This window comes from Excalfactoria chinensis, chromosome 3, assembly GCF_039878825.1.
Source record: "Excalfactoria chinensis isolate bCotChi1 chromosome 3, bCotChi1.hap2, whole genome shotgun sequence".
Taxonomy (NCBI): domain Eukaryota; kingdom Metazoa; phylum Chordata; class Aves; order Galliformes; family Phasianidae; genus Excalfactoria; species Excalfactoria chinensis.
This window is the reverse complement of record NC_092827.1, coordinates 86,472,071-86,487,241: the sequence shown is the minus strand read 5'-3', so window position 1 is coordinate 86,487,241 and position 15,171 is coordinate 86,472,071. Positions and strand designations below refer to the sequence as shown.

Below are 15,171 nucleotides of genomic sequence, written 5' to 3'. Positions count from 1 at the left end.
GATCTGTGGCTGGATTTCTCTCTTGTCTTTGAATTTTTTAAAGGTGAAATTTACAGTAAAGCACAGTAGGAAATATCCATAAATAAATCTGGGAATCTTTGTATTAATTTCTTCTGCTAGCTGTGTACATATGAGCAGCTTGCTATTTGCATATGAGAATCTTATGATAACAGTGTCAGGAAGTGATTTGTTAATAATCAAGTTCTCAGAACAGCTCTAAATCTGTAATTGATGTAGGTCTGGATAAAGCAAGCCTTCCGCCTGCCTATTTTGTGGAGCATTTTTGGCAAGTTTCAAGCTAGCGTGAAAACTAGCCATCAGAATAAAATTTAGGACAGCTGGGATGCTTTGCAGTGAAGACTTTTGGCTCCACAGTTCAAATAATCACAATAGCAGCTCAATTTAGCCTTTGGCTGGATAGGTTTGGCAGGGCACAATGAAAAATAATTATTTCATGGCCTGCTTATTTGTCCCTTAACAAATAAACTCTCTGACCTATGCAGGCTTATGTAAATATGCTGCCGTATGTGGGGTTGTAGAACACTGTAATGTCCCCATTTGGAAATATGTTTTATTTTGCCTTCATGTTAGAAACTTGCTTTTAGAGTTCTGTTTGGGAAGTAACGAAAGGGATTGGAGGTATGGGAGCCTGTAGCCCAGGCAGCCAAGCACAGAGTCTAAAAAGCCATCACACAGCCTTCTTTCTGAAAACACATCCATTAGTATGCAGTGTTTTCACTGTTGTAATAATAAGAGCAATCATGATACGAACAACTCCGTCTCTTCACAGCCTTCCCACTTGGGATGGAGAATGACAGGTCCTAAGCATTTGGATATTTGCCTGCGTGTATGCTGCTTAGCTAACCACGTTTAAGCTTTCTGTCCATCTTACAGCTTTCTGGATATCCTTTTCAATTGTTTTAGTGACAGCTTAAAATGTGAGGCTTGGAGAGAGGAGATAAAAGCCAGGCAAAATGCTCTTTGTGCGTGTATGTAAGGAGAAGTTTTATTGTGTGATGGACAGACTTGCCACACTTTTTGTCACTGTGATTTTAATATTTGCAATTTCTGTTGAGCTGGCAACAGTCAATGCATAACATGTTTCTATTCCTCTCTCTTGAGGGGGGCAAAAAGACACTGAAGAACACAGACTGATGTTTCTGCCTTCTGATACCACCATTTTGGTTGTCAGACAGTAAAAAGGAAACGTTTTTCCAATGATGCAAAAGATATCCTGAGAAGAGCTACTTTTACACACTCATGCACTTACACACACACACACACACAGACTCTGTTTGAGGTGGTTATGATCTGTTTTTAATAGTGGCACTTCTTCTCAATGTGTCATTTAAAAGAAAATCAGCAGTCATGTCATGCATCGGGATGAATTTCTAAATGTAAATGAGATTCTCTCAGTAATTTATTTACATTTGTTTTCAGCACAACAAATGAGACATCACGTAGCTTCATAATTTCCCATGACCGAGTCACCAGCATGAGGTGTGTAATTTACCCTGATTTAAGATGCTTATCTAGGGGTTCTTGCTACAATACCTGGTGAGGGGTTTTTATTGTACTTTTTGCAGGCTTTTAACTCAACTACTTTACCTCCTTCTCTGTTTTTCGGTTGAAAAAGAAGTAAAAACGTGTCTGCTTCTTGTGGTGTTTTTCCAGTAGAGCTTTATTGCCTTGTTTTGTATATATATTTTTTCCCCTTCCATTTTCTTCTCATTCTCATGAAAAATCATAGGAGGCTTCCAGCAGCCATGGTGAACGTATCTTGATTTGCAATCTTATCATGCTGGAGGGAAATGCTGATTGGGGATATTTCTGATGGGGAAAAAATGGTCATCCCGACACGGATGACATGAGAAGCATCCTGAGGTTGTTGGTTCTCCTCTTTTTTTTCAGCTGAAAAATGTTAATCTCAGACCTCTTGGCTCCACTGCAAACTTGGACTCTCCATGGTCTGCCTGTGGCTGAAGTGCTACAGGGGCTATAAACACAAATTTTCAAGTAATGTGGACACAGTCATGTGCCACAAATCTCATTTGTTTTAAGCCTGCAGTTGGAACATTTACTTACTTGAGTATTTCAGGTAGGTAGATGATTAAAGGTGCAATGTACCATGCATACGATTTGGTACCTCTTATCTTGCTGTCTCAGTTAAGGCTTGACTAAAAATCAGGGCAATAGTATTTGCTTTTTTACAAGGGAAGGAGGGGGGAAGAACTGTTACAATTTGGTGAAACTTACTGTAATTAGGGATATTGTTGTGCAAAAATACTGCACATCTTTATTGAAGTCTGTAGGTGTAACATATGTGAGTGCCCTTTTTCTCAGTGAAAAGCACCATGAAATTACTTTGTGTTCATTTCCAAAGCAAAACTCAGTGTTTTCCTCCAGATTGAATGAGCAGATTCAAAAAAGAATATACTGGGGCTGTGTTTAATTTTTTAATTTAATGCTTTTAATGTATGTACTAGGGTTCACTACGGATTTAATTTGTGACCTGCTGGCCATTTCCTTAATGTTATATGGGTCTAGCACCTAATTACGCTGATGACCTGTCTATCACCAAATTATTTACAGAACTGCAGTTAAATTATAGAAATCTTCCAGACAGGCAGTGCTTTGGGCAAATTACTTCATCACAGTTATTTTCCATGGAGTACATAAGCGAAAGCTTACAGGAACAACATGAATCTTTTTTGGTATGGGATTATGCATATCTGGTAACAGTCCCCTTTATAGAAACAGCTAGCTTTCTACCTGGTAAAACAGAAGAAATCATGCTGTAGGAATCACTGATATCTGTGTTGCCCTCAGTTTGAAGCAAAAGAGTTACATCAGAGAAGTGCAGGAATGGGGCCAGCAGCAGGACATCCATTTCTGCACACTGTTGTCTTGTTAAATGTCTTGGGACATCATTTTTTTTCCCATAGGCTTACAGCTGCACACCTCTGTGCACTTATAAAGTCAGGTGCTGCACAGTTGTGCTTGACTGCAAGCACACTTGACAACTCTGCTGGTTCTCTTTCATACTGACCACTGTTATGAGGAGCATACTGAATGTACATCTGCGTATCTGAAAGCAGTATAGTCTTTTTCCTACTTTACACCAATCCAGCAAGATTTCAGCTGCTCTACTGAGAATATAAATCCCAAAGCAGTCCCCAACTCCTTATAATAATTGGTATCCTTTCGAGAGCTGTTCCAGAGCTTAGAAACATAGTGCAGAACACCTATATTTGGGTTTCTTTGTAATGGCCATACCTACTGGTACACTTAGAATAATGTTGGTATAGATCACAGAATCATAAGGGTTAGAAGGGACTACCAGAGATCAAGTCCAACCCTGCTGCCAAAGCAGGATCACTAAGGAGGGACTCTGGGTGCAGTCACAGCTCTGGAACTGAAAACCTTATACAAACCTTATACATATGAAGAAGGGCAACAAGAAAAAAAAAAAACAACAAACAAAACCACACACAAAAAAACAAACAAACAAACAACACATTGGAGCTTAAGGTCTTTGTAAATGGAATGGCTGTTTTAACTTCATTTTCATCCAGTATTGGCAGTGTTTGTTGCTACATGAAGGCTGCACAGTACTGGTGCCAGACATAGGGAATCCACTGAGAGGCTTATCTGAGTGGATTCAATTCATGTGAGACTTAGAAAATACATGCATGGGAAAGGCACATGGTTTGGAGCTCTTCCATCAGTGCACTCATTGTACCTTAGTAAGCAAGCTTATCACAGCTTGTTCTAGCACAATATGAAGACTTCTGCAACATCTGGAGCAGAAAGAATTTATCTTCCTCATTCTGTTGGTTGAGGACTTTTTAGATTGGCAGAATGTGAATGGAAGTTAAAGTTGGATCTCCTTTACTTATGCTCCTTATGAGAATCAAGTCTGTTCAAGAACTTCCTTGATTTACAAATGCTCTTAAATGCAGGAAAATACTTAAAATTGGCTTTATCAACAAAATGGAGGAGCCATTCAGTAGCAGTTGTACTGAGATGGCTGCTACTGCACAAATACTGAAAATTCAGCATCTAAAAAAAACCAAGAAGTTCCAAACTGTATATCTCACCAGTTCTTTACTCCCCCTGTTCTAATCCATGTCTCTCTTATTGCTAGAGTCAACAGTCTATTAGTAACAAAAAATAAAACCTTTCATCATCTATTGATTTTCAGTCTTTAAAAACTGACAATAAGCTATTTTTTGTCCAATTTCTCAATAAATAGGAACATTTATTGGTTTTTCAGTTTTATTGTATTGCGTTAGAATATATTTTACTGCATATAGTGGGTAATATAGTGTCAGGAGATATGTTCAAGTTCAGCAAGTAACTTTTAAACTGCATAACTCCACTGAGATATATAAACAAATTTGTATTAGCTTAATTTAGATTACAATGCAGAATAATTGGGCTAGACTTCATTTTTCTATTTATCCTATTGTGATCCTCTAAATAATGGAGGAGGTTGACCATAAAAAGTAATTTCAGTAGAAAATCAGTGAAGGTGAATATCTACTTTCTTCCCTATCTGAGGGAGAGGGAAGAATATTGTGGTTAAGGAAGCACCACAACATCTGGGGTTCTTTACTAGAGATCTACAATGGTCTTCACAGATTAGATATGTTATGAATTTTGGCTGTGTAATGCTGTGTGTCAGTAGATCTGACATGGATATCTTCTTTCTCAGTGACCTGTTCTTTCCTATTAAACAAGGAGACAGACTGGCATCTGATTTAGCTGTGGTAGACCTTGGGGTGTGGAGTCCTGAGCTCCTAGTTGTTGCCTGCCTTCACAGTAAAAGATCACCTGATAGGTTTTTCCTTTCCTAAACCCACTGCCAGGAGGTTCTTAAAATGCAAAGTTGCACCTTGTTCCCTCTTTGAGATGAAAAATGATAATTTGATGCTGTAAAAGTAAATTGAGTGTTTTGGTTTGCTTTTTATAATAGCTAAGAAGCAGTTAACTACTCTTCTGGTGACAATGGCCCTGTAGCCAAAGTAATGTCTCGATGTTTCCATCCTACCATCAGAAAACCTGAATTGGGACCATATAAAAGAGAACCTCTGCTGTAAGGTCGTTGTACAACTGCTACCTCCAGCCCTGACCTTTGCAGAGCTCAAGTGGTTCTTCTTTGAGGCTATCAATATGATCATCCTGTCAAGCTTCTCAGATTTAAATTTCACCTTGGTCCTGAAACATTTTCTTGTACATTGTAAACATAGAGGTAGTTCTGGTTTATGGATCATAACCGTTGAGTGGTAAGGGTTTAGTGATGATAGGGTGAAGAGAAAAATATTTGGGCTAAGGGCTTTATTTTCTGTGAATTGGATGGGATGCTGCTCTTTCTCTTAAGAGTATAGGCTCTTTCTCTTACGTTGCTGTGGATTTTGCTGTCATCTCAGTGCTTCACTGAGATTTGATTCACAAGGAGTTAATAGATATTCAGTGACCAAAGCCATTTATATTTGTCTTTATATACAGATGTGAAGTGGAGCATGTAATATTGGAAAGCAGAACTAAACCTGAAATTCTCTAACTTTATGAATTGTGTGTGTGGTGTTTTCCCATGATCTTTAATTGCATTCTGTTCTGGGGGGAGAGGGGGATGCTAATCTGGTGCACCAACTGAGGGAAAAACAAACTCTTTTGCAGCAGGAGCCTAGATGATAGCACACAGCAAATGCAAAATTTGACATTCATATGAAAGGGAGCTAAGCAAGACCAAGAGATGAGAGCCAAAAAGACTGCAGCAAGAGGAATACAAGTGATTTAAGGAAACGTTTCTCTATTTATTGAAATATCACTCTCGACCTTTAAGGTGGTCGTGATTCAATGTAAGTTTTGTAGAACAGCGGCAATATAGATGGCTATTACAAAGGGAATGTGTGATTGGATTCAGGTTCATGAGAAGCTAGGTTTAGAAGAGGATTGCCCTTCCTTCTTTGAACACAGAATATTGTGGGGTTGGTTTCATTCCACTGAATGGAATGATGCTATTTTCAGGACTGCTGTTTGCTGTGCTTGCTAATGAATTTCCAAGAAGTGTTTTGGCCTGGGTATTTACTGTAGCGATGCTTGCAGTCAGCTGGAAGAGGTGCAACTAAATGTGAAGCTTAGCTCTGTGTTCATATGATGCTGCTGTCTGTGATTCTGCCTGGAGTTGTATATCCAATATCATTCTGTAATGGTAAATAATTTGTAAGAGTCCAGCTGTGAATTGAGTATGCTTTATAAACAGCATCTAGGGTAAAAAGTCATGTGACGCCATCTTTCTTCACTAACTGAATAAGATACTCTTGTATTCCTACTTCTAGTCAAAGTAAATACTTTCCTCAAATTGAATGTTAGCTTGCAATTAAGTGAATCTTGTTTGCAACCTTGAAGCTTCTGGTATTTTCTACAGCACTTCTGTTAGCAGAACTGTTGTTTTGAGTATTGGCCTGTATGAGGTGGAAGGCATTGTACTGTTGTGTCTGAAAGGCAACAGGGAGTCAGGCCCAGAAGAATCCTAATAAATAAAGCCTCAAGCGCAGGTCCTACCTTGACTGTCTGCTTATTTGCTTATTCGTGTTTATTAATGTACAGTTCAGTTGTTGGTGGCAAGTTCTATTATGGCTGATAACATGTTTCAGAGGATCTAAGTTGTTCTTTGGAAAGAGAACCAGGATAACCACAATGTTTTCCACTCAACACCTTGGAGTGGCATAACAAATCATCTTCCCCCAGTGGCACTAAATGTACAAATTGAGTAAGCGTTGAGCTAATGGGGCAGGATGTCTTATGCCTCTCCTCAGTTGTGACTGGTGTGGATTCCTAAGGTGATACTAAGGATGAAATGAGCTCCTGTGTGCTCTGGTATGTCTATATTATGACCAGATCATCACTCAACACCTCTGTTGTTATCATATTCTGTGCAGTTTATCTCTACGCTCAGGAATGAGTGTTGTGGTAAACTTTAATATGGATTCCAATTTTTAAACTAACTTTTATGTGAACCCTGAGGGGGGGAGGGAGTGGGGGAAAAGTAAAATGTGCCTCAAAAAAGAGAATAAGTGAAAGATGAAATGAAAAACTTTAGAATAACTAGGATGTCTTTTTTACTTTAGTAGAAGTGAAGAAAAAAAGAAGGGACATACTATGGATCCTCTGTTCATTGCTCTTTGATCCAGCTCATTACGTATATGGTCACAGTGCCTTTAGCCTCTTCCTACCAGCCCCATCTCTCTGAGGCCAAGTTTGGCTCCCATCCCCTCTGGCACTGCTCTGGCCTGAGGCATTCCCTCAGGGCTCCCTGCACTTGCTGTTTCTTGCTGCTCACACTGTGCTTGCACTTCAGTGCCTAGCTTCACACTTAAGCCATACAAAGGCTACTTGAGATCATTTCTCATTATCCTTCTAAAGTAGTTGCTTAAAATGTATAGCAGCTTTCTGAGCTGTTTGAGCTCTTATGGAAAGCTCTTGTTCTGGAGCCCTTGTCCATTAGTGGTCTGTAACTGTACTGCCAAAACATTCCACAAACAAAAAATAACTAATTGCACAATTTAGAGTACTGTCTTCTCTGCACTCAATCATCATACTCCTCATCCACACTTGTAGTCAAAATCTAGCATTAACAAAGCCTACATTAGTCAGACTAAGACATTTTTTCTATTGCTGAAATGCTTTTTGTGTATCCCTTTATTACTTAAGGGTTGTGTCAGCTCATGTAGTAAACCTGGAGGTTTAACTTGTGGTTAACATCATTTTTCAAACTCTTAATGAAAGTGTGATGAAGTGGTACATGGGGGTACAAATGCAGCGATACTTGGAGATCAGCAAAGTGATCTGATACAGATCAGCAAGGGACCCTGTGTTTTCTGAAGAATATCAAAGCAAGGTGTTTACTACTATTGAAAATGTGAAGCAAAAAGTACAGAATAGCTTTTCTTTACAGTGGCTAGTTCAAGGTGATCAGTGCTGTTAACCTGACGTGGGATGCACAGTCAGTCCTTTTTGATCATCTACACTCAAATCAAGAAAAATAATATATGTTGGTAGTGCAGGAAAAAGCCTAAGGGTGGTCCTGGAGCCATGAGAAACTCCATGGTAGCATCATAGCCAGATCGAGGCAGAAATTTCTGTGTCTGAAGGTGCTGGAGGTGTATTTGTTACCCATGTGCATGCAGCCACCTCCTGGACTGGGCAGGGAGTGTGTTGGGCTGGAGTGTGAGGAGGTCTGCAGCAACATAATTCTTGGGAATAGGAAATGATGTAAGTTTCTACTTCTGAAATCTTTCCCCACAACTATATATATTTAAGGAAATAAAACACAAACAGAAAATTGATTTTTGAATGACAGTGAATTATTGTCATTAGAGGATATGTAGTTTTGTGTCAAGGGAGGAAAAAAAAACCTCCGTGTGCTATGTGCTACTTTCTGAAGCATTACTTAATGTACCAGTCATTGCTGGGAACATGGAGTCCTTTTAATGCGAGTCAGGTAATATGTCATTCTCTCTGTAAAAACTCTGTGTGGCAGAGACATGAGTTATATACTGATGTAGTTATCAGAAGATCATGTGGTAGCACTAATGTGAGTCACTACAGTGGAGTTTGTCCCATTTGAAATTTTTACATAATTAAATATAAGTGAGTCATTGTCCAAATTCTGCCAAAGTGCAGATGTCTTTAATTTAACATATGCAATTCAGCTCGCATATGCCTTCCATAGAGCAAGCATCTTTTCCTTTGTACACAAGTTGCAGTTTGCTCCAGCCTAGGAGCTGCTTCCTGTCACCATTCAGCAAGCTGCCTTCCCACTGCAATCCCTGGCAGCTTTGGTATAAATAGCTGGAACACTGAGACCTTAAATAGACCTCTCTGCTTCGTTTTACGTTCTGCTGGTAATTCTTTAAATGCAACAGAGTTAGATCAAAACAAGCTCATTTTTGTTTCCGTGCTAATGAAGGATATGGCCTACATTTTGTGATGAAATGTGTTCAGGTGCCTTCCACAAAGTCTTGTCTCTATACTGAGGCAAAGAGCAGAGTGATGATAGAAAGGTAAGCTAGCTTCTTTAAGGGAAAGTGAGCTGGAGATGCTTACATGAATGTTTTTTTTTTTTTTTTTTTTTTTTAAATGATAAACTTTAAGATGGTGCATGGTTGGTTACAACAGATTGTTTTATCTGAGTTTAAAACCACCCTCGCTGTAGTTAGCTAAATCATCTACATTTCTGAAGATTTCACAAATGATTTAGTTTCTGAGGTCTGAAGATGATGATGCGCCATTCCCTCTCTGAGTCATTTGGCTGAAGAGGCGGCAGCTTTTCTTCTGTCTTTTTTTTTTTCCCTCCCCCTCCCCTATTTCTCAGCTGCAAATCTAATTGTTCGTCATCTTGTGCTGAAATGTAACAAAAATGTGATTAACCATCACATTTGGAAGCAGCTAGTAGTCTTGACGCACAGAAGGCACGAACAAGCACAGATGAAAACGTTGGAGTCACTGAGCAGATGCTATTTTTTTCTTATTTGTTAATGTCTCTCTTAATGGGTATATTTAATAATGTTTACTACTGTAAATTCTCTCCCAGGAAGAGAAGATTTTGATTAAAATCCATCTCAGCTTCACCCACAGGTCAGTCTGGATGTTGTATGTAACGTGTGCTGAACTTGCACTGGTTTTCAGACCTGTCGCCCATCCTACTGACAAGCAAGTTTTGCAAGTGCTACTGATTCATTTTGAATGTTTAGTGTGAACTGTAATGGGGATGACTAGTGCGTTGCTTGAAGAGTTTTAGTCTCTCTCTACAAGCTCTACACTTGTAATAATATTCATAAACTTTGCAGGAAAGATTGTGGGATCCTGTTAGTCTTATGTCTGTGTTTTTCCTTTTGGTTTGCAAAATGGTGTTCTACCTTTGTTTGGAGCTCAGAGTGGAAGGCTGTGCTAAGGAGAAACCCATATATTCTACCAAAAGTGTCAGTTCTCCTATAGGACAACTGCAACTTTATGCAGGATGGCAGTAAATTTGCCAGTCCATCCACAAAGTAGCCAGCCAAGAGGTGGTTATGTTTCAAATACTTTCTGAGAGTCCCAAGAGCTGGCTAAGAAGTAATTTATTGATGACAGCACCGAGAGATAAATTTCTACCATAATCTCTCTCCCCACAGTGCTAAGTAAATGCTGCTAGCAAAAGCAAAGAGAAGTTCCCTCACCATCATCTGTTGTAGAGAAGAGATGAGGTAGGCAAGCTCTCCTGCTTGCCCACTGGTTATTTGATCAAACTCAGGAGTGTGTGATGTTTGACACCATCTGTGCCTACTGCTTATTCCTGTTATATTGAAGTGTTCAGCCCTGTTAGTGATCTCTGAGCTCGTTCTTGTTAAATATCTTTTTTTTTTTTTTTTTTTTTTTTTTTTTTTTTTCTCTCCCTAGTACAATCTTTGCTGCAAAAAATAAAGCTGCATGGATCTGCCTGAATAGCAAAGCACAGTGCCCTAAATGATGTAACTCAGGTTTTGGGAGCAGGATAATTGCAGTAGTGTGAAGCTTCTTTTAGAATAATTAGTCTTGCTGAGAACCAGGGTATAAAAGCCTGCACAGAGCACAGTAATAATGTAGTTGCACCATTTCCAGTATTTGCCTGCCCCTGCACAGCACTGCGGATCAGAGCAGGCATATCCATGATGGTCAAGCAGTGACTTCATCTCTTCAGGCCCGTGCCAGCACTGTGATACAAAATACGTGGGACTCATGCTAAAGAAACCAGTGGCACTCGTCTCCCATACTAAATCAGGAGGTCTATGAGATCATTAAGAATCGCTTTTACAAAGCTGATGTTTCTGTTAATGGAGCTGAAGCCTGTTCTCCTGCCCTGCTCCTTCCTGGCACTTGCCCATTTGGGCTTCAACTGCATGCACTTGCAGATGTTGGGATTTCCATTTCAAAGTACAAACAATTCTAATATTAAAAAGGTTATTTCCCCAGTGGGAATGTGGGTTGCATGAGCTTCTTGACTTCTTTTTCATCTTTTGATCATATGTGTTAACACCTTTAGATCTCTCTATCGCTTTTTTTTTTTTTTTTTTTTTGTCAGCATCACAGTGGACAAAATGTCAGGTGAAGTTTAAATGGAAAGCTTCCTTAGGGAGATAAAGGTTGTCTTCCAGGGCCAGTTATATGGATGAGTCTGCTGCTCTTTTCTGTTGGGGTTTAGTCTGCTAGGACGGTCTCTTGCTTAACTTAAATTTGCGTATCTGTTCTAAAACCAAGGGATAATCTTGGCTATTAAATAAATCCACTGATGGAGGAAAAAGGGATTTTTGAGAGCGCCTGTGCACTTTTTGGAGACTTGGAATCCAAAAACATCTGATAATGGAACATTTAGCTATTTTGTCTCTAATTATTTTTATCAGTGAGCCCTAAAAGCATTGATATTTTCAGGTTCTATAGATGAAGAGAAATGCAGTGCCCTTGAACTACCCACCAGCCAAAGGAGTGGTGCATCCAGCCTCAGCTGGTAAACTTGCCTGTACTGTCACATGTGCTGCTTTGTCTCTGGGATGTCCAGCTAGTCTAGTATAGAACCTTGGCTGACACAAACAGAAGGCCAGTACCACACTCAGGTGCTACCTGGAGTTCCCGTTGCCCTCAAAATGTCTGCTCGTATATTGAATTGTGAGGATAATCCTTTGTTTAATTTTCTTTTTTTAACATTTTGAAAGAAGGTAGGGGTCTCATGCAGGTCTTTCCATCTTCGTGTGATCGTACAGTTGAACAACGTGTACATGTGTTAATTAAACATCCATTCTTATCACTGTTTTGGTAAGTGTCCTGTAAATTTAATCACTGCGACACCTCTGTACACATTGCAATCCTTTTAAAGATCTAGAGAAAAATCCTGGTGGATTATTCAAAGCACTAAATCATACAGAATTACAGTAGTTATTAGAGGCATTAAAACCTGTGATAAGAAGCTTTATCATGCATTTTTGGGAAGGCTTAGTCTTTATCACAGACGACTGTAAATAGAAGTAGAAAACCTTGATAACAGTTTATTTTACAATACTCTGATAATCAGGTACTGTAATTACAGTATAATTACATTATAATTATTGCATAGTAGGTAACTGCAGCATATTAGTTTTTTCTTGCTTTTCTATTACCAAAACTACCTAACCAAGCCAGGCGCCTTATTCTACTCTCATTTAACATGAGCTCACACACACGTGTACTGATGTCACATGTATTTTAACTGACTTTGGAGGAATTGAACGTGTTTACGTGGACGAGGAACAATATGACATGGTTACATATGTATGATATACTTCACATAGACATTTATCTAGACTTGTAACAATAAAAGGAGGTAATCAGATTTTAACTGTAGATACATTCAGCTATCTAATTATCTATTTTTTTTTCTTTTCTTTTTTTTTTTTTTTTTTTTTTTCTTTTTAATGCTGGAAAATCTGTGGTATTCTTAATCACTTAGATAAACCTCTCAGTTACAGACCCACTCAATGTGTGGGTGTTTATATTGTGTTTGTAGATTATTTATCTCTGTACATCCGCATCTGAATACAGATTATATTAAGTCTCTGATAATTGTACTCAGGCTGTGTATGTCTGTGTTTACATATTTCCGGTAGTAATCCTAAAGTGTACTGTCATTTTTGGGTGTAGGCTGATGAAGATACCCAATTAAGTATGACTTCTTCTAATTTAATACTGTTTACAGTGTTAAAGCTTCCAGTTAATTAAGAATAGTTGTGAAGCCTACAGAAGAAATGTTGTGCACATTGAAATTAAGAGCATTTATTGATAGCAAGGACTGAACGCATATAATAAAAATAGCTTGTGAGGAGTATGGAGCAACATTCTCCTGTGGCTCTTCTCAACTCTGCTTGGAGTTCACCTGTAAGTATGCACAGATTTGGGCGGTGCACCCCAAAGGAGATACAGAGAATTAGGAGAAAGTACAAAGGAAAAACAGTGAGAATGATAAGAGGAAATGTGACCTGTCAGAAAGTATTGATGGAAATGGGAGTGCTCAGCCTGGGAAAAAGAAAAGTTGGAGAGAAATGATGGGTGGTAAAAGAACAAAAGACTGGGGAAAGAGAAAGTAAAAAGTTTATTCTCTGTGTGCATGGGGAGAAGTGGGAGGGTGTGAGAAGTACTTTGTTAAACTGAACCAAACAAAATTCAGATCAGGAATAACCTTCAAAGGTGGATAAAGCAAAACACTAGTGCAAGCCAACCAAGCTAGTTGTGGCATATCTGGGAGGCTTTTCAGAACAGACAAGATATATCTGTGAGGAATGGCAAAACTGTGTAGATGGCCCTTCATGGTGGCACATGGGTGTACATCAGACATCTTACCAACACTCCTAAAACCATTTTCTGTGCCTTGGTGTGTAAGGACCTGCTTAAGAATCACGGCTGTGAGAAGGTGATGACTTCCCAATTTGCTTACCAGTGAGTCAAGAGAAAAACAGATGGTTTGCTCATCTGAAATAATTCTGTGTACTAAAAGGCCGTGGAAAGAGTCAGCATCCAGACAGGTCTGGTAAACTGCTGACACTCTTTGTTTCTATCAAGGCTCGAGGACAGATGCTGCACTGACTGAAACTGGTGGCAAAACTTCCACTGGGATGGAACTGGTATTAGCCTATAAATGCAAGTCCCTGTTTTGTGAACCAGCATTTGTTCACTCCAGGCATAGTTTATATTGTTTAATGTTAAAGTATACGATGAATACAATCAGGATAATTGCATTTTCAAGCATCATGAGCTTACTGTTAACTTCAGTGTTTTTGTATCTAAAGTCTAGTAGCAAGTGTGAATGCACACTTGGCATGTTCTGATTTAGCTTCCTCATCCTTTTGACTGAGTTAAATGTCAGGTAATATATTTCCTAGCTGATGTGTTGATTAGGGACTTAATTTCCCTCTTTGAGAGAAATACTCATTATTTATTTCTCTTTTTTCTCTGAAGCTAAATCTCACTCAGATACTTGTAAAACAACTTCTATAATGCTTCCTAATTTCTCTAGGAAAAAAAAAGTATTGTTTTATTCCTGTGGTAGCTGATATTTCTAGTAAACACTGAGAAGAAACGATCCAGTTGGATAACATTTTGTTTGATACGCTATAAATTCTTCCTGTGAAAGCTGATGATAGGGTTGTTTGTTTGTTGGTTAGTTTTGGCTGAATTGTACAGTTAAGAAGAGAGGTAGTTTTCCATTCCTTGTTGTGAACATATGACTGATGTATAAGTACTTTATGTCCAATTTTCTAACTGTACTGCAAAATGACCATGCTCGTGGGCATATGGAAAGTATGTTGTATGAAATAATACTCCTAAACCTGCTTATCTTTTCCTCTGGGAAATGCTTCAAATATACGTTTATGAAATGAAAACTGCCTCTTAGATTGGGGTGGCACATATGGACCCTCTTCCATGTAGCCAACTATCAACTGGTTTGGCAAATATGAGATTGCTGAGTAATGAGGAAGTACTGCAATTTCAGGACAAAGGTTCCAATCTTAACGACTCATTTGGATGTTGTTCGTTCCTTTGTAAGTATTTAGCAGGAAACATGAACAGAAAGATGCTGAGGTTGCTGTTTATAGCTGAGGTCGCTTTTGTGCAGTCCACTGAGTGTATTTACAGTGCTCATTATACTGGAGTGGGGTTTGGTCTCCGCTTCAGAAGGGGATCTCCTGTGATTATCTGAACACAATACAAGAAGGACTTTCTAAAGTACTTTTCTGTGTTACAGTATTTTCAGTGCTAGGGTTTTTAAGGATATGATTTTTCTCAAAATCGGTTTTATTTTAGAAAACATTCTTTTATGGAGGCACATTAGAGAGGAAAGGTTAGGATTATTTAAAGGAGGGGAATTAATTGTGTCACTTCTATGGGCATTAGGCAAATTGCTTCACTTGAAGTTAAGAGGCAGCATGGGAGCATTTAAGTATAGGGTGCCTGCAATGCACTTTATGATAGTCTTAGCTTACGACCTTATATCATTTTATTTCTCTATTAAATCAAGACATTCCACAATGAGACTGGGATCACGCACAAGGCAGTAGTTAGCACCTAGTGTTCTAAAGGCAATGTGATGTGATAAAGCAGCAAAGGAAAGGTAGAATAATC

The 15,171-nt window shown here is 38.8% G+C and overlaps 1 protein-coding gene across 10 annotated transcripts in view; it reads left to right on the top strand.

The window, feature by feature from the left end:
- ESRRG (estrogen related receptor gamma) overlaps nucleotides 1–15,171 on the top strand; it is a 378,604-nt gene that overhangs the window by 56,965 nt on the left and 306,468 nt on the right. The window contains exon 1 of one of the 10 annotated variants that reach the window (XM_072333658.1): nucleotides 9,471–9,645. The exons of the other annotated variants lie outside the window; for them this stretch is intronic. The gene's annotated coding sequence lies outside the window, so the exon portion shown is untranslated. Of the gene's footprint in view, nucleotides 1–9,470; nucleotides 9,646–15,171 lie in introns of those variants that run through there. 10 annotated transcript variants of the gene reach the window in all.